At 46.4% G+C, this 19,634-nt stretch overlaps 1 long non-coding RNA gene across 2 annotated transcripts in view; it reads right to left on the bottom strand.

Annotated features, from left to right (window-relative positions):
• LOC133231833 (uncharacterized) overlaps window positions 1-19,320 on the bottom strand; it is a 164,410-nt gene extending 145,090 nt beyond the window's left edge. Inside the window, exons 1-3 of one of the 2 annotated variants that reach the window (XR_009731251.1) lie at window positions 18,604-19,320; window positions 18,174-18,459; window positions 13,710-13,929 (exon numbers count right to left, since the gene is read on the bottom strand). This is a non-coding gene — a long non-coding RNA (uncharacterized LOC133231833). Of the gene's footprint in view, window positions 1-13,709; window positions 13,930-18,173 lie in introns of both variants that reach the window. The other variant, XR_009731250.1, reaches the window with a different exon arrangement.
• Between the last annotated feature and the right edge of the window lie 314 nt (window positions 19,321-19,634).

Raw genomic sequence — 19,634 nt, 5'->3', positions numbered from 1 at the left:
TTCCCAGAATCTCCTCCCCTGTATGTTTCTGGGTTCGAGGCTGTCAATGAGACAGATTCAAAGTGGTGGATGGGAAGCTTGTAGCAACTTCCAGATGTTAGTCACTCAGTCCTTTCCAATTCTCTGGGACCCAGGGACTTTAGCCCATCAGGCTCCTCTGTGCATGGAATTCTCCAAGTAAAAATACTGGAGTAGGTTGCCATTCCCTTATCCAGTGGATCTTCCTGACCCAGGGATTGAACCCAGGTCTCCTGCATTGCAGGCAGATTCTTTACCATCTGAGCCACCAAGGAAGCCTACTTGCAGGCAAGTGTGCTAGCCAGCAGCGGCTTCCTGGAAGTTCTTTAAGATTCACAGCAGCTTCTGGGCAGACTCTTGAAAACTACTTTCCTTGTTGCAACAGACTGAAATCATTGGCAACCAATTCCAGTATTTCTCAAAATTCACAGTGGCCTCTTGGAGCGCTCTTGAAAACCATCCACTTTTCCTCTCCCCACCTGTGGCTCCCCACCCCATCTTAACTCCCATCACCCTTCCAATAATTGTGAATCTCCAATTCCACGGATTAAAACCCTTCAAAAGTGGAATCCATAGAGTAGTGTCTATTTTCCTGACCAAACCATAGCTGAAAAACAACAGCCCACAAATCAAAGAACCTGTCCTCAGGAGAACTTATACTTCTAGTGGGCAGAGTCAGGTCACAAACAATGAAAGGCATAAATAAGGGTAGGTTAGGGTACTCAGAGGGGCCCTTCTGGAGGCACTGACTTTTGAGTTGAGACCAAAAATGAGCTGAAGGAAGCCACCTGGGAAAGTGCAGGAGACGTTTCCAGAGGGGGAACAGCAAGTAGAAAAAGCCTTGATGTGGGAATGAAGGTAGCATATTCAAGAAATAGCAAGAGTCTCTCACTACTAACCAAATTAGGAGCCGCCACTAACACTACCTCTACTTGTTTGAGAATCTATTACTGTCTGCAGTGACCTTACTTAGCGCTTTGTTGACTGGACTATTGTCCATCTATTAATATTTCAACTACAATATAAGTCTATGTGAAGTCTATATAAGTCTTGTTCAACACTCCATCTCTAGCACCTGGCACAATATCTGGCCATTGGACATTTAATATTTGGTGAATGAACCAAAAGGTGAATGAAATGTGATAAATACCATAATACAGATGGGTTCACAGTATAATGGAAACTCCAAGAAGGGACCACAAACCCTGCAGGGGCTGGGAGGTGGGTTGGGAAGTTGTTTATTGCAGACACCTTACTGACAAAGGTGTTTCTTACCTCTGATAAAAGAGAACTAGACTGACTATCCAAGGGCCTTTGGCTTTGAACTTCTGGCTCTGCTTATCCCAGGACCGTGTTGTGTTTGGCTCAGTCTGGTGTGGCCATTTTTCTGGGCGCTAAGCGGAAAAGCAGTTTCAAGGCCTAATTATTGCTTGTCCTCACACAGTGTAGTTCTCTCATGAACAGAAATCAGCTAAGCTTCAAAATCAGAAATGCCTCCAGATGTATAGGGAGAAGAGGTTTGCTGGGGAAGACATTTGTACTTGCACTGACACAGATCTGCTTGGATGGCAGCTGATACATCAACATTTGTTAAAGCCTGAAATGTTCATCCACTTATATTGCCATGGTGACACCCACTATCCAGGATGAGACCAAGAGATGTAGCAACTGAAACTGACCGCAGTCAGGTCACTGAAGTCTCATCCTTCTTCACGGTCCTTCCCTTCTCTCTGCTCCTTCGACCATGGTTTCCCATGACAGTTGAGGCAGAGAGCAAGTGATTGATAAAGTGACCTCTTTGAAACACAAATCTAATCACATTGGTCCCCAACGTGATTAAACCAGTCAGGGGCTCCTCTGCTCTTCAATTAAATTCCAAACTCCTGTGGTCTGTGAGACCCTGCGTAAGTTTCCCTGTGACAGCGACAGTTCACTGCCCCAGGTGAAGTCCGTCACCCCGGATACTCCCTCCCAGGACTCAGGGTTTTCCACTCCAGCCCAGCCTACAGTGTATCATGACACATTCATTTGTTCACCATCTGCCTCTCCCACTTAATTATAAGCTCTTTAATGCCAAAGTCTGTTTGTTAACTCTAATAATCCATCGCCTAGCACAGTACCTGGCATGTAATAGGTACTCAACAAATATCTGCTATTAAGCTAACTGACACCCATCTTCACTCAAAGGCTTCCCTGGTGGCTTGCCAGGAGAATTCCATGGACGGAGGAGCCTGGTGGGCTATAGTCACCGCGGTGTCGCAAAGAGTCAGACACGACTGAGTGTTAACACTTTCACTTTCCACTTGAAGGAAGGAGACTGAGAAGCACCACTCCCCAACCCAAGGGTGGAGGAAGGGAAAACCTGAAGTGGGAGAATCAAAGACCTTCAGAGGGTCCCAGCTCTGTCCATGCAGAGGAGATAAAGGAGGAGGCCTGGCAGGTGGTCCCATCCCTTGGGAGGCTGCTGCTATCACACCTTGGGACAGACCTCCCCAAGTTGGTCCTTCTTCCCCTGGTCTCTAGAGTTGGGGAACAGCTGCCGATAGTTAGAAACAAGGCAGAAAACTCACTCCCAGGTTAATTCCCTAGTACTTGGGAAGTGCAGTCATTCCCCATGACTTTTTCATCTTAATAATAACTAGCATTTAGCAGCACATGCAATATGCCAGAAACTGTGCTGAGAGCACTTTACAAGAATATCTTCTTTAATCCACACAACAGTTCTCTGAAGTTGAGGTCACTGTCATCCCTATTTTTCAGATGGGGATGCTAAGTTAAGAAAATTACCCAAAGTCATAGAACTACTAAATTGGAAAAGCTTGAGGTCTTAACCATTACGTTAGGCCACCTCTCCTTAAATCTAACCTGTATCCCCTTCCAACCAGCCTCCTGCCTCTCTGTGAGGCAGAGAAAAAGCCTGAAGTTCCATCAACTAGGCAAAGGGTTAGTTGAGGGGTGGGGAGGGGAAGGGCAGACAGCACAGCTGAAGAGACTGGGAGTTCACCCTTACTGAGAGGAGGTTTGTAATTCTGTGGGAGCGTTTGGAGACGAATTAGGATGATTGAAAGGATATTAAGCAAACTGGAGAACAATTTAAAAAAAAAAGCTGGAAGTATTAGGTATTAAATGGTAGCTGCCATAACAGACACATCTTAAAATCTCAGCGGCTTAACACACAAAGGTTTATACCTCATCCATGTCACAGGCTGAAACTGGTTGGCAGCTCTCCTCCAGGTGGGGACTCAGGAGCCCAGCCCCCCTCCATCTTGCAGTGCCACCATTTCAGTGCCCTTTGCTCCAGCTTCCGGGAGGGGAGGGTCAGGGAGTGGGGAAGGCCTAGGACTGCCTGGGGCTGATCAGGGCTGTATCACTTCCGCTTGCATTTCCATTGTCCGGAACTTAGTCACATGGTCCCAGCTGAACCACAAAGGAGGGTGGGAGATGTCATCTCCTGCTTTCCCGGGAAAAGGAAACAGGGGATGAACACATAACATCGTTTCTACTATATCATATAAGAAATAAGATGTAATAATTGCACCTCATGTAACTCAACCATGGAAAGTATGTACATAGTCACAGTAAGGCAAACCCCAGATATTGGTTCAACCAAAAATCACAATATAACTATATTCACAGTAAGGCAAACCCCAGATATTCACAATATAACTGAATTAAGAGCGTGAAGAGAGCAGTGGTTGTAGAGGGAGTTGCCAGGTTGGAAAAGGAGAGCAAAATCTATTTAAGTAGGAAGTCAGTAGATAATGTAGAAAAAAATTTTTCATTGAGAATATATTTCATAATACATGTAAGTCAAACCATCATGGTGTACATTTGAAAGTTATACTGTGATGTATGTCAATTAGATCACAATAAAACTGGGGTGGGGGGGAGAGAAACAGCATTATAAACAGATTTTTTTTAAATACAGTAGAAAATGCCCAAAGGAAGACTTAGAGTTTACGATGTTTGACTCTAGAGAGTTGGATTCTGGCACTGGGTGTGATACTTTCCAATTTTTATTTTTTAACCATGTACTCATGTTACCTTGATAAAAAATAAAAAATTAATTTTTAGGGACTTCCCTGGTGGTCCAGTGGTTAAGACTCCACATTCCCACTGTGCAGGGCATGGGTTCAATCACTGGTTGGGGATCCCACATGCCACATGAAGGTGTTGCAAGCTGCACACTGCATCAAAAAAAATAATAATAATTTTGGGGGGAAGGAAAAAACAAAGAAAGATAATGCTATTGCTTCTCTAGCGAGTAGAGCGCAAGGACAAACACCAGGTGTGACATGCAGAGGAGACACAAAGCAGAAACGCAGAAGCACGGGCCTAGCGAAGTGCATACTGCGTCTCAGTCTTGCCACACCCTGGAGAAGTATGCTCGGGCCAGACATGGCCGGAGCACCGCAGGCTGTCCTCCAGGGGAGGGACCCTGCATTGATTAAGGGGGCTGAGTTAGGCTATCGAAACACCCCCAAAATCACAGCGGCTTCTCACAAGTTTCTTGCTCACTCTTGTTCGTATCCCATGAGGACCGGGGAGTGGCAGGGCCCTGCTCCCTTCAGGCACGCGGGAACCAAGCAGAAGGAGGCTGCCCTACTCTGGAGCTTCTCCGCAGGCCACACGGCCTCCTCAGCTGCCATGCACCTGCTGTTGGACGCCTGCCCCAAGAAGGGACACGTGTCCTTCCCTCTCACGGCCCACTGACCAGAACCACACGGCCCCGCCCGACTGATATATAGTCTTCTGAGTGCCCAGAGGGCAGGAAAACTGGACAGTGGTGCACACTGGCTGTGTCTACATGCATCGTAATTTCCCATCACCAGGAAAATTTTAGAGGAGTTGGGGGGAGGTGGGGCCCCCCTGACTGGGTTGGCAGCTCCAAGCTTTGCAATCAGAGTAACAGCCTTCCACCAGGGTCAAGCTAAGGACACGCTTATTGGTAGTCTACAATACGGAGTCTGTAATCTGCATCGGAAACTCCTGTTCCATGAAATGGGTTATTATTTGGAAGCACTAGGGAGATGGAGGAGAAAGGAGGCAGGGCTCAACTATCTAATCCATTTCCCCGCCTCTCAGTAGGACCTCATCAAACCAGCCACAAGGAGCACAACGCAACAGAAGAAGGCAAACGAGACAAGACTTTAAACCACAAGCAGAGCTCCTTCACAAGACCCAGCACGTCAAGGCCAACTTCCCTTTCACTTCTTTCACAGATGACACGAGACCTGTGTGAACCAGTCACTTCATCAACAAGCACCCTCATCTCACCTTTGCACTGCTCCAGAAGTCAACCTTGGCCTGGGTAAACAGAGTCTCCACTGTCCTGTTCCGGAGTTTTATTCTAGATACTTCTCCACGTGTGGAATACGCAAAGGCTGTTGTTACCAAATTGGCTCAAGGCGTTCAAGACAAGGAAGCATTCAATCCTGGTCTGTTTCCATCAATGCTAAAGATTATTCCTAGAGTCATGTGTCTTAGGGAAGTGGTAGCAACAGCGATGATAAAAAGAACAATGGCCAACATTTATTGAGTGTGCCCTGCACAGACTGTTTACTTAACTCCTTTAGTCCTTCCAACAGCCCAGAAAGGCAAGAATTTTTATCACCCCCATTTGCAAGAGATTTAGGAATTTCCCTAGGTACACACAACTTAGTCAGTGGAAAAGCTAGGATCTGAACCCATACATTCTGGCGCCAGACCCAGGGTTGGGAGTTTTACAAAATGTAAGTTTAAATTCTGGCTCTGCCACTTCACACATGCATGTTCGTTTTAGTCGTGTTTAGACTAAGTCGCTTTAGTCGTGTCTGACTCTTTGCGACCCCAAGGACTGTAGCCCGCCCAGGCTCCAGGCAAGAATACTGGAGTGGTTTGCCATGCCCTCCTCACACATGACATTAATCACTTCTTATCTTTGAACCTCAGCGTCTCCCTAAAAAATAAGCCTCAGTTTCTCCTAAAATGGTGGGGGGCGGGGTGTTAAAAATTTACTTCTCTAGAGGTGGTTGAAGATTAAATAAAACACCCTGGAGATTCTCAGCGCAGTCCTGGCTGGTGAAGGAGAGCAGGGCGAGCCCCTTTGGAGATGTGTTTGAGCCAAAGCTGCACTAGACAGAGGTCTGGATTGACTTTTGGAGAGGTCCCTTCGCGCCCCTCCCCCAACTATGTTTTCATCCATAAATTAGAGACCAGTAGCCTTGCGATTGCACAGACACAGAGAAGGTGCTAGAACACTTTCACCCTTCCTCTCCCCTCTGACCGCTGGGCATTTGGGTCATTTCCAGGTTCTCACTGCTATAAACACTCAGCCTCACTGGTTTCTTGCCCAGGCCTATGCCTAGCTCCACGTCTGGCATTTCTCCCCACTTTCTGAGTCAGACCTTTGGAGGTGCCTAAGTGGGGCTGGCCAAGGAGCCCTCGCCTGGCACAGCCTTCGCCCTGGGACTGGAAAGAGCAAAGACTCAGCTGCCAGCCGCCCAGCACCAGATGGGGCTCGGTCTGCCTGTGTCTACGGACCATCACCCTGCCCGGGATCATGCCTGATAAAAGGGAGTCCAAGCAAATTCATTTCTGTTTACCCATATCCACTTTAATATTAGTCATCGCTCAGCTTTCACACCCTACGTCCATCATCCATCTCAGTGGACACAAGCTATTACCTGCCAGAACCACAGGCCAGAGTAAGAGCTCACCACCTCTGGATGCCCGAGTGCAGCCATCACAACCATTTTAAGGCTTTTAACTTATTTAAATACCTATGAAGAATCAGAGACTCCTAGAGCCAAGAATCCAAACTAAGTTTTGGACCCCAAACAAGAAAGAACCAAGGGGCTTTCCTGGTGGCTCAGTGGTAAAGAATCTGCCACAGAGATGTGGGTTTGATCCCTGGTCCAGGAAGATCCCACATGCCACGGAGCAACTAAGCCACAACTTCTGACCCTGTGCTCCAGAGCCCAGAGACTGCAACTACTGTGCTTCACAAGAGAAGCCTCCACAGTGAGCAGCCCGAGCAGCAACGAAGACCCAGAACTGCCAAAGAGAAATAAATAAGTAAAATTATTTTTTTAAAAAAGAAAGAACCAAGCTGATTCTCTGACCCTGAAATGAAAATCCATTTTTTTTCCCTGAACTACAAATCAAAGCCAAATCTTCCCAGGAAATATCCAATGAACTATTTTGATCTAAATCATGAGCTGAGCCTCAGTTTCTCTATCTGTATAATAAGGTTAAAAAGTACTCAGTCCATACGGGCTGCTATAACAAAAATACCATAGACTGTATGACTTAAACAACAGAAATGTATTTCTCATAGTTCTAGAGGCTGGGAAGTCCAAGATCAAGGCTCTGGCAGACTCAGTGTCAAATCCTACATGTTATTCAGGGCCCAGTTCAAATGTTACCTCCTCCGTGAAGTCTTCCATATTAATTAGGGTAACCCTTAATAATCCCAAACCATCAGTGACTTTTGGAATAGAAGTCTACTTTTTGCTCAAGTAACAGACCGATGTAGGTATTCTTGGTTGGCAGGTGCCCTCCCTCCTTGGAATGAACTTCCTGCTGTTTGGAGATTCTGCCTTGGCATCCTCTTCTTCCAGCCAAGAAAGGACCAAGGAGACAAGCCACTGCTGCTGCTGCTGCTGCTGCTGCTAAGTCGCGTCAGTTGTATCCGACTCTGTGCGACCCCATAGACAGCAGCCCACCAGGCTCCCCCATCCAGGCAAGAACACTGGAGTGGGTTGCCATTTCCTTCTCCAATGCATGAAAGTAAAAAGTGAAAGTGAAGTCACTCAGTTGTGTCCGACTCTTCGCAACCCCATGGACTGCAGCCTACCAGGCTCCTCCGTCCATGGGGATTTTCCAGGCAAGTGTACTGGAGTGGGGTGCCATTGCCTTCTCCGAGACAAGCCACACTCATCCTTAAAAAAATAACTCCACACTGGGACTTCCCTGGTGGTCCAGTGGTTAAGAATCTGTCTGCCAAGGCAGGGGACAAGGGTTCGATCCCTAGTCCAAGAAGATTCCACACGTTGTGGGGCAACCAAGCCCACACGCCACAGCAACTGAGCCCACGCTCTAGAGCCGGTGCTCCACACCAAGAGAAGCCACCACAAGGAGAAGCCCTCCCTCGCCGCAACTAGAGCAAGCCCGTGCGCAGCAATGAAGACGCAGCATAGCCAAAAATAATTTAAATAAACCAATAAATAAAGCTCCAGCCTGGAAGTGCCTCAGGTTTCATTGGCAAGAGCAATTGGGGGGCGGGGGTGGCCACTTGGGATGCCAGGAGGAAATGGCAGCCCTGGCTGGGCTTTACCCTGTGGAACAGGAAGCACACATTTCTCGTGGAGATTCCGCCCTCGCTCTGCGCTTCCTAACCTGAGCCGCTGCCCTGCGCAGCCCCGCCCTCCATCCCAGGCGTGCCTCCCCTCTCTGGTCCTCACTGCACTGCGTCTGCTCTTGTGCGATTTCTCACACCAAAACCAACAGTGTGTGGTGGCTTGTGCTGTGTATGCCTGTCTCCTTGCCCTGATGTCAGGACCTTGCCTTCCACCTGTTCTTCCTCACGGCACTTAGGACAGCGCCTGGCACACACCAGGGCACAGGGCTGGCACTTGTTATGTCACAGTACTCTGTGTTCTTTCTACGTTCCTGGGTTTCAGGCGAGGTCACTTCAGTTGTGTCTGACTCTTTGTGACCCCGTGGACTGTAGCCGGTCAGGCTCCTCCGTCCATGGGACTCTCCAGGCAAGAATACTGGAGTGGGGCTGCCACTCCCTTCGCCAGGGACTCTTCCTGACCCAGGGATTGAACCTATGTCTCCTGCATTGCAGGCAGATTCTTTACCATCTGAGCAACCAGGGAAGCGACTTTCCTGGGTTATTTCTCTCTAGCAATGGCACCCCACTCCAGTACTCTTGCCTGGAAAATCCCATGGACGGAGGAGCCTGGTAGGCTGCAGTCCATGGGATCGCTAGGAGTCGGACACGACTGAGCGACTTCCCTTTCACTTTTCACTTTCATGCATTGGAGAAGGAAATGGCAACCCACTCCAGTGTTCTTGCCTGGAGAATCCCAGGGACAGGGGAATCTGGTGGGCTGCCGTCTATGGGGTCGCACAGAGTCGGACACGACTGAAGCGACTTAGCAGCAGCAGCAGCAGATGACTAGTACTAACTCTTAGTATCTAATCTCCTCCTGCCTCAGACAGGGCTGGAAGCACAATTTGCTTCACTCTACAGCTATAATAGGAAGTTAGATAGAACTTTTCTGTTGTCTCAATTTTTCAGTTAAAGACTTAAAGCAGAATGATAGATAACATATATCCCCACATTTTAAGGAATGTTTTTTCTAAAGAAGATATACATATGGTCAACAGGCACATGGGAAGATGCTCGATGCCATTCATCAGCAGAGAAATGTAAATTAAAACCACAGTAAGATGTCACCTGTCAGAATGGCTAGCATCAAAAAGACCACAAATAACAAATGTTGGCGAGGATGTGGAGAAAAGGGAACTCTCGTATACTGTTGATGGGAATGTAAATTGGTGCAGCCACTGTGGAAAAGAGTGTGGGGCTTTTTCAAAAAACTAAAAACAGAACTACCATATGGTCCAGCAATTCCACTCCTGGATATATATCCCAAAAAAATGAAAATACTAATCCAAAAAGGTACATGGCTAAGTCAAAGACTTCTCTTGGTAAATGTCACATTACACTTGAAAATACGTGGGTTATTTTCAAATATCTCCTGATATTAAATTGCTAACATAATTCCACAGCGATAGGTGAACAGACTGTATATGATTTCAATACCTTTAGACCATCACCATCAGATGTTTGCACCTAGTCTTATGTCTCTGGATATGTTCCAGTGTCTCCAAGTTTATCGTCTTTGGGAACTTGAACAGAATTTGTATCCTACTGTTGTGTGAAAATGTATAAATCTTAATTATGTTGAATTGGTTCATAGTGCTTTTCATAGCTACTATATCCTTCTACTTCTCGTATATTAATTCTATCAATTTTTGAGAGTTTGACATTGAAATTCCAACTAAAAATCTTAATTTATCTACCTAAAAAAATAATTGTAATATATATATATAGTGAAATTATATGCGAGTTTGTCCTGTATTTTCCAAGTCTCCTGTAAATGTGTTAATTTTCATAATTTAAAAAAAAGAGGCATGCACCCAATGTTTTTGTTTGTTTGGCTTGATTTTTCTTGGGCACACCACAGGGCATGTGGATTCCCCAACCATATATAAAGACATAAATAAAGAACAAACCAGTACTGACCAGTGCAGAGAGGGGAGGGGGAAGGACATGATAGGGGTGGGTGATTAAGAGGCACAAACTACTATGTATAAATTAAATAAGCCACATAAATATATTGTACAGCACAGCAACATAGCCAATATTTTATAATAACTATGAGTGGAGTATAACAACAGAAAACAAAAGGATCTTATCATACAGAAATTTTTAAAGCTTTCTTAAATAATACTTGGACAAAAAAAATAAAACTGACTTTTGCTTCCAGCCAAGATGGCCTAATAGAGACGAGATGTACCTCTTGCCTGAAGCAACCAAAAACCAGACAAAAAGAAAAAGAAATTTCAAGACACTGGACATTAGTCACAAAGGACAGTGACCCCTGAGTAGTTTTCAGGCTGCAGTACAGGGTGGGGGCCCCAGGGAGAGCCAGGCGGGTTCCTTGAGTCGAGGAGACCAAGGCAGCTAGATTTCACAGGACAGAGGACCCGAGAGGACAGAGCTATCCAGAGCGAGGACTCCAGAGATCGAAGCGTCCTCTGACTCTGTTTTCCCCCATCCTCATTGGCACCACCACAGCTCAGACCACTGTCACCTCTCACAAAGATCCCTGTAACCCTCCTGCAATCTAATCGCACAGCACAAATACACACATCTCATAGGCAAATCCTTCAGTAGCTGCCCATCACCACCAGGACATCAGACTCCACAACTCAGCTAATAAGACCTCTTATAATCTGGCCCCGATCTGTTTTTTCCAGCTTCTCTCTCATCCCTCTCCCACATCACATTTCATACTCCAGCCAGAGTGAATACTTGCAAATCCCCTGAATGTACAATATTCACTCTTGCCTTTGGCTTTTTGCACATGCCGTTTCCTTAACCTATGGCTCCATCTCTTCCCACCTCCATTTCCCCTGGTCAAAACTTTCAGGTATTTCCTTAAGGCCATTTCCTCTGGGAAACTCTCCTCAACCCCATGAGTCTGCACTAGGTACTCCTATCAAGGGCTCCCCAAACTTCCTGTCCCTAACTCCTAACACTGTATTAAGAAATGTGTCTGTCCTTCTCACCCACCAGGCAACGAGCTCCCTAAGGGGAAGAACTTGATCTTATTCCCTGCTGGCTTCCCAGAACCTAACACAAAGTAAGCAATCAATAAATACTTAGAGAATTTTCAGCTGTGTGAATAAATGACTGACAGTCACCCAGCTGTGTTACAGCAGTCAGCAAACCATCTGCCTGCTTCCAAGGCGCCCATCCTCTCATGTCTCTGGAACACTTGGGAAGGGCTGGAGAGAAGTTTCTGAACTGATAACCTGTGGAGGGTGGACTTCAAGGCTATGTTAATTCTCTCTTTAATTTCTAGGTAGTCTCCACTCCATCTCTTTAATGAAGGGGTTCCCAACCTCCGGGCCATGGACTGGTACCTCCTGTCAGATCAGCAGTGGCATTAGATTAGAAATAAAGTGCACAACAAATGTAGTGTGCCTGAATCATCCCGAAACCATCCCCCACTCCAATCCGTGAAAACACTGTCTTCTATGAAACCAGTCCCTGGTGCCAAAAAGTTTAGGGACTGCTGCCTTAATGCGTGGTCTCCAACCTTGGCTGCACTTTGAAACCATTTAGGGAGCTTTAAAAATTACTGACACCTGGGCCTCATCCCCCAGAGGTTCTTGTTTGACCGTCTAGAATGTAGCTTGGGATTCTAATCATTTGGCCAGGTTGAAGCCTGCCCCTAAGGCTATACAGGGCTTTCCTGGTGGTTCAGATGGAAAAGGATCTGCCTGCAATACGGGAGACCTGAGTTCGATCCTTGGGTTGGGAAGGTCCCCTGGAGGAGGGCATAGCAACCCACTCCAGTATTCTTGCCTGGAGAATCGTGGTGGACAGAGGAGCCTAGTGGACTATAGTCCAGGGGGTTGCAAAGAGTCAGACGCGACTGAGCAACTAAGCACGCACAAGGCTATACAACCTTTCCAGCAAGACTCCCATTTACTTTTTAAACCCACAGCAGGACTTCCCTGGTCCCATGGTTGAGAATCTGCCTGCCAATACAGGAGACACAGGTTCAATATCTGCTCTGGAAAGATCCCACATGCTGCAGAACAACTAAATCCGTATGCCCCAACTACTGAAGCCCGCGAGCGTAGAGCCCGTGCTCTGCAACGAGAAGCCACCACAGTGAGAAGCCCACAGGCGACAATGAAGAGTAGCCCCCACTCACCGCAACTAGAGAAAGCCTATGTGCAGCGACAAAGACCCAGTGCTGCCAAAAATAAAATGTAAAAAAAGAAACCAGGGCAAATGCCACCTCCTTAGAGAAGGCTGCCCAGGCTGACACACATACCCCCCAGGATTAATCACTTATTTCTCAGTTCTTTAGCTTTTGCACATATTTCCCAAGAGGCAACTTGCCACACCATCTCCAGCTCCCAGCACAGGGCCGGGCACATAGAAGATGCTCAACAGATTCACCAAATACACACATGTATAGATGAGGCAATTCCTAAACCGGATATCCTGCCTGAGATTCCCAAGTCTCAGCTGGAGGCCACACATTAGCATGCAGTAGGCGATGGTCCCAGAGAATGATGGTCCCTTTAAACCAACTGGAAGGACACTGCACTCAGAGGCGGATCAGCCAGACACAAGGTAATTGTTCCTCCCCCAGAAATTATGGTAACAAAGCCAAAGAGATGCATAATCATTAAAAACAAAGTTTTCTCCTTGGCACTTTTACAGTTGGGCTGATGGATCAGTTATGAAAATACTGAATAAATAATGAAATGATGGCCCAGGGAGAGCATCTGACAAGAAGGGCTCATGCAGCCATTTTTAAAGGCAGAAACACAGGTTTATTGAACCGGGCAGATGTGCTCAATCCTGACTCTCAGAGCTGAGGCTACGAAAAATTCTGTCCTTCCACATACCACCAGAGGCTTATGACTGCTTCAACTCTAAGTGCATCAGCACGGCTGGGCTTCCTGTCCACATGAGTTCCAGGGGCCTTAACAACGAGAGAAGTCACTGCAATGAGAAGCTTTCACACTGCAACTAGAGAGGCGCCCCCACTGTCCACAACCAGAGAAAACCCATGCACATCCCAACACAACCAAAAATAATTTTTTTTTTAAGAAGACTTTAAAATAATCAGTCTCAGCTTGTCCACTCCCTTTCTCTTTATCAGTTAGCTTCTGATTTAATCAATCTTGGTGGGCAGTTGGGTACTGAAAGTTTAAACTCACCCCCACATACAGGTGACTAAATGCACAGCAAGAGGTGAGAAACACTGACCCACAGGAGGTGACGTGAGGGATGCTGAGAATCTCACCTGGGGTGACATACCAACTAGGTACCAGAGGGCCATAGTCAGAGGTCCTCAGAGCAGCTCTCCATCCAAAGTACATACCAGCATTATCCTGAGTGCTCTTAAGAAGAATGGATAAGAGGCCCTGCCCCAGGCCTTGGAAAGCTCCCAGGTGGCTCTATGAAGCAGCGAGGGTTGAGACCCACTGGGCTAAAGCAGTGCATCCTCCAGTGTGTGCGAGACTGAGATTCATCTGTTGCTCTTCAGGCTCTAAGTCGTGCCCGACTCTCCATGGACTGTAGCATGCCAGGCTCCTCCATCACTAAAAAAAAAACAAAGATAAATGAATGTGGTTCCCCACCCACAAGAACCCTGGTTCATTCATTCAGTCGGTCAGACCACCAGGGCATCAACCTTTTCTACACGTCTGCTCTGCAGCAAGGGCTGGGATACAAGCTGATAAGATAGCTATCCCCACTTTTTTTTCCAAACTATGTGGAGTGGTCTGTTTCACCCTGCGGACCATCTCCAGTTCCTCCCCCAAGAATCCAACCCTCCCCTGACTCCCCTTATCCTTCCAGACCTGCTCTGAGCTAATTCTGCTGAAGAACAGAACTGACCTCTGCCCTTTGTTCCACCGCCACCCCTGGACACACATCTGCCAGCCCATTTACAACAATGCTACCCATGACTTGTCTGCACCTCTAGTCTGGGCTCGCCAAAAGGACTGGGACTCTGGCTGGTTTATCTGCAACCCTGGTGGCTTGTAGCTGGTAACCATTCAATGGATATTTATAGTTTATCGAGGCAGAAAGACACATACACATAAAACAGCAGGAATTGCTAGGATGCAGGTAACTATAATGAAAATCAGTGGTTCCTTGGTGGTCCAGGGGCTAAGAGTCCATGCTTCGAATGCAGAGCGCCGGGGTTCAATCCCTGGTCAGGGGAACTAGATCCCACAGGCTGCAGTAGACCCAGTACACTCAAATAAACATTTTTTTTAAACTAATGAAAATGCAGGCATCAGGGCCAGACAGAGTGCTTGGCCCAACTGGAGGCAAAGAGAGGGATAAAGCACAATCCTGCCCCCCAGGACCCCTCCCCCAGTCTTGGAAGAAACGTGGAAAACAAAAACCATGACATAAAGCCGAAAGGAAGGGACATTAGGTAATCAGAAACAAGGTGTCCCCCAAAGGGACACATCATTTCCAGCTATTAATCTGTAAATGTTTCAAGGAGAAGTAGTATTTGAACTCAGATGGAAAGGACAGACTTGTATATTTTTGAATGAGCAGATGTGGGATGGTCAGGCACCCTAGGAAGAAGAAATGGTGTAAGCAAAGGTACAAAGGCAGGAACAGGAAGACATGCTTAGGAAGGTCGAGAGATGAGACATCATGAGCCAGAGCCTCAGAGCAGAGTGTCTGGGGGTTGGAAAGTCACAGACAGGAGTCTGAAGGGACACAAGTCCTTCTGTATCGTCAGGCTCTCCAGAGGGGCCACCAGAAGAGTCTGGCCTCCCTTTGTCTGCTATTTCCACATTTTCTAGATTTATATTTCTTAATTAATTCGATTTCCTCAGTTCACACATTCCCAGTATTTGCAACATTTCCCCTGGGCCTGGAAAATGCATCACATGAAAGCTGAGTTATCTGTGTTGAACAACAGTTTGGAAGAACTTCACAGGCAAGGTCAGAAGTTGGTCAAACTGGGTCTAGTTGGGAAGGCTGGACTCTGCATTGGTTTGTCCAAGAGATGAATTCAAAATGAAGTGTGGTTCCTTCGAGGAAGGGGATTTCCTTTTTCCTGGCCTTCTCTCCTGATCCCAAGGGCTGAGGCCAATGTCAAGTGCTCTGAACAAGAGTTCAGTGAAGACCAGGCGACCCGTGGCCAGACTCCCACGATCAGTTCTGGGTGAAGTCTAGTGGAGGCGTTCAGGGAGGGCCATGAGTGTCAGCAGACACTCAGCAGAGCCTGGGGAGAGGGCATGAGAAGTCTGTTCTTGCCTACTATGTTGTTGGTGGGAATTTAAGTCGGTGCACCCACTGTGGAAAACAGTATGATGGTTCCTCGGAAAACTAAAAATAAAATTACCATATGATCCAGCAATCCCACTCCTGGGCATATGTATAAACAAAACTATAATTCAAAAAGATACATACACCCCTATCTTCATAGCAGCACTATTTATAATAGCCAAGAGATGGAAACAATTTAAATGTCCATCGACAGATGAATGGATAAAGAAGATGTGGCACATATATACAATGGAATACTACGACGACGACAATGTCGCTTCAGTCATGTCTGACTCTGTGTGACCCCAGAGACAGCAGCAGCCCACCAGGCTCCCCCGTCCCTGGGATTCTCCGGGCAAGAACACTGGAGTGGGTTGCCATTTCCTTCTCCAATGCATGAAAGTGAAAAGTGAAGGTGAAGTCACTCAGTCATGTCTGACTCTTCACGGCCCCATGGACTGCAGCCCACCAGGCTCCTCCGTACATGAGATTTTCCAGGCAAGAGTACCGGAGTGGGGTGCCATTGCCTTCTCCGACAATGGAATACTACTCAGTCATAAAATAGAATGAAATAATGCCATTTGCAGCAACATGGATGCAACTGGAGATTATCCTACTAAGTAAAGTAAGCCAAAAGAGACAAACACAACATGATAGCATTTATATATGGAATCTACAATATAACACAAATAAACCCATATATGAAACAGAAACACAACCGTGGGCATAGAGAATAGACTGATGGTTGCCAAGGGAGAGTGGGGTAGGAGAAGGATGGATTGGGAGTTTGGGATTAGCAGATGCAAACTAGTATATACCGAATGGAAAAGCAACAAGGTCCTACAGGATAGTGCAGGGAATTATATTCAATATCCTGTGAGAAATCATAATAGAAAACATGAAAAAGAACGTATCTATGTGTTTAAATGAGTCGCTTTACTGTACAGAAGTAATTAACACAGTGTTGCAAATCAACTATATTAAAAAAAATTGTTTTTAAATGTCTATTCTAGGAAATCCTGAGCCAAGGGAAAGAGAAGTAAGATGGACATTAGCCAGCCATGGAGCAGGGGTCAGAGGTCTGAAAGCAGCTAATGATCACGGCCCCGCAAAAGGACAAGAGTATAAAGTCCGGGCTTAGGGGTCGTCATTCAGTGAGGATGAGATACACACTGGGCACTCACTAGGGTGTTTCTGCAACCAGGGTTGGAGACTGAGATTCTTCTCAAGGGCCCAGGCCAAGCCTCATCTTCACTTTATGGCCTAAGTATGTTGTGACTGCTGATTAAACACAAGAGAGCTGGCTAGTAGCTGGGTGGCAAGGCCCAGACCCTCTTTAGAGCAGCATTATCCATTAGAAATACAATTTGTTGTTGTTGTTCAGTAGCTAAGCCATGTCTGATTCTTGGCAAACCCATGGACTATAGCACACCAGGCTCCTCTGCAGGTTATGCATGAAATATGATACGAGTTAACTATGTAATCTTGAATTTTCTAGTAACCACTTTCAAAGTAAAAACAGGTGACATTGATTTTATAGCTATATTTAATGCAATTGATCCAAAATATATTCTAATATATAATCTATGTAAAAATTACTAATAAGATTTTTGCATTTTTTTCAGCTAAATCTTTATGTATTTCATACTTACATACACACTTTCACACTTACACTGGTAATTTCATCCCAATTCGGACAAACCACATTTCAGGTGCCCAAGAAGAGCCACGTGTGGCTTAGTGGCACCCACACTGGACAGGGTAGCTTTGAGTTGATTTAGTGAAATCAGACTTGAAAAAGAATATCTCTACCTCATTCATGGCTGGGGATTCCCCGGTGGCTCAGCAGATAAAGAATCGGACCACAATGCAGGAGATGTGGGTTCTATCCCTGGGTTGAAAAGGTCCCCTGGAGGAGGAGATGGCAATCCATTCCAGTATTTTTGCCTGGAGAACCCTACGGACAGAGGAGCCTGGCATACTACAGTTCATGGGGTCACAAAGAGTCAGACATGACTGAGCACACACGCATTCACCCCTGGCCAGAGTGGCTGGCTAGAACGGTGTCCCTTCTGTCCTCACTGCCTTTCAATGCCCACTCTGAGGCAACACGGTTGACAAACATGCCCTTGTACACAGAGAAATGCTACAGACGTGGTGTGCTCCCTTCCAGACTCTCCACACCAGTCCTCACGGCCCAAGTACAGAGGCGGGTGCGCTCTGTGCTAAAAGAGGAAGGGCTAAGGGACTTCCCTGGTGGTCTGGTGGTTAAGAATCTGCACTTCCACTACCTGGGGTGCCAGTTCAATCCCTGGTCTGGGAACTAAGATTCCACATGCCAAGCAGCCAAAAAGTTTAAAAAAATAATAATAAAAATTTTTTAAAATGGGCAGACATTAAAAAAAAAACACACCAAACTTTAAGAAAAAGAATGGAAAGGCTTCAGGCAAAGACTGCTGAGGGGGAGGGGTATTAGTCTGCTCCCGCTGACATAACAAAGCACCACAGCCTGGGTAGCTTAAAAAACAGAAATTCGTTTTCTTACAATTGCAGAGGCTGGAAGTCCAAGATCAAGCTGTTGGTAGGGTTACTTCCTTCTGAAGCCGCTCTGTTTGGCTTGTACATGGGAACCTTCTCCCTGTGTCTTCACAAGCTCTTCCCTCTGTATGTGTCTGTGTCCTGATCACTTCTTCTCATCAGAACAATTACAGGGCGTAGGGCTCACCTGCGTGACCTCATATTAACTTAATCACCTCTTTGAAGACCCTGTCTTCAAATATCCACTCTGAGTTGGGACTTCAACATCTGAATCTTGGGGAAGACAATTCAACCTATAACAGATGAAAACACAGGGATACTCTGAGATTAATGTTAGCTAGAAGTCCCAAGATCCTTGAAATTTCAATAGGAAAGGCAGAAGCTAAGAGTAGGAGGGAGCCTATATTTTCAAAGCTTCAAGCAGGTCTCCATGTTACCAGAGTTGAATTCGCCTCTAGAGAAGACAGCCTTTTATTTGAGGACAAATCCACTCTGTGTGTCTCACAGTTGTGAAGACATAAAGCAAACATTCCCGTAACTATGGAGATGGTAGAGACAGCTGTGGCTCCGAGGAACCAGATGAATCCATGAGACGCAGGGAAAGGTTATCTGTGTAAGTGGTATCCTGCAGACTGGGAGAGAAAAGCTTCTTGCACTAGTCAAGGATGTGACTATCCTGTACAAAGAAAAAAAAAAATATTATCCTTAGGAAGCTCTGTGGTCTTATTCAGGCAATACTCGCAGAAGATGAGAAACTGAGGCCTGGTCTTCACTGAGAGTTGGAGGAGAGACTGTAAAATGAACCTGGGCCAGACTGTTAACATCCACCTCATGATGCCATTCAAGACTGAGGTCTCTGGGGACTGGTATGGTTCTACTACCCAGATGATTAAACAAAAAAAGGAAATGTATTCAGGAGGAGATTTGAGACGAAACATCCAGAAGTAAAACCATGGCCCAAAAGGAAACTGCCAGCCATGTCAAGCTCGATAAGCTTTAAGAACCAGCCCAGCTGCAGTCACTACCACAGCAAGCATCGTTTTCACTTCTGCTTCAGGAACTTGACTTTGCTACCTCTGGGAAGCACCGTCATGGCAGCTGCCACCACCAAAAGCTGGGCACCTCTGCTGCCATCCACACCAGCAAACATGGTGGCCTCACCCAAGCCTGCTTCTTCCTGTGGCTCCCATCTGGAGCAAGGTCCACGTGGATGCATCTGATTGGTGGAGCTGGGTCACAGGCCTGCATCCCAGTCCCAGGGCAGGTGGAAGTGTGGCTTCTGACTTCCTCACTGGGAAGACAGAAGAGGAATTCCCCCAGATACACAAAGACAGTTCAAGAGACACTGGGCAGCACAAGATGAAAAGTGGATGGGTGGTGGCGATGGTTACACAATAATGTGAGTGTACTTGATACCATTGAACTCCACGCTTAAAATGGTTTAGATGGTACATCTTATATGTATTTT

Source organism: Bos javanicus, chromosome 19 (genome assembly GCF_032452875.1).
Source record: "Bos javanicus breed banteng chromosome 19, ARS-OSU_banteng_1.0, whole genome shotgun sequence".
Taxonomy (NCBI): Eukaryota; Metazoa; Chordata; class Mammalia; order Artiodactyla; family Bovidae; genus Bos; species Bos javanicus.
This window is presented reverse-complemented; position numbering and strand designations above follow the sequence as displayed.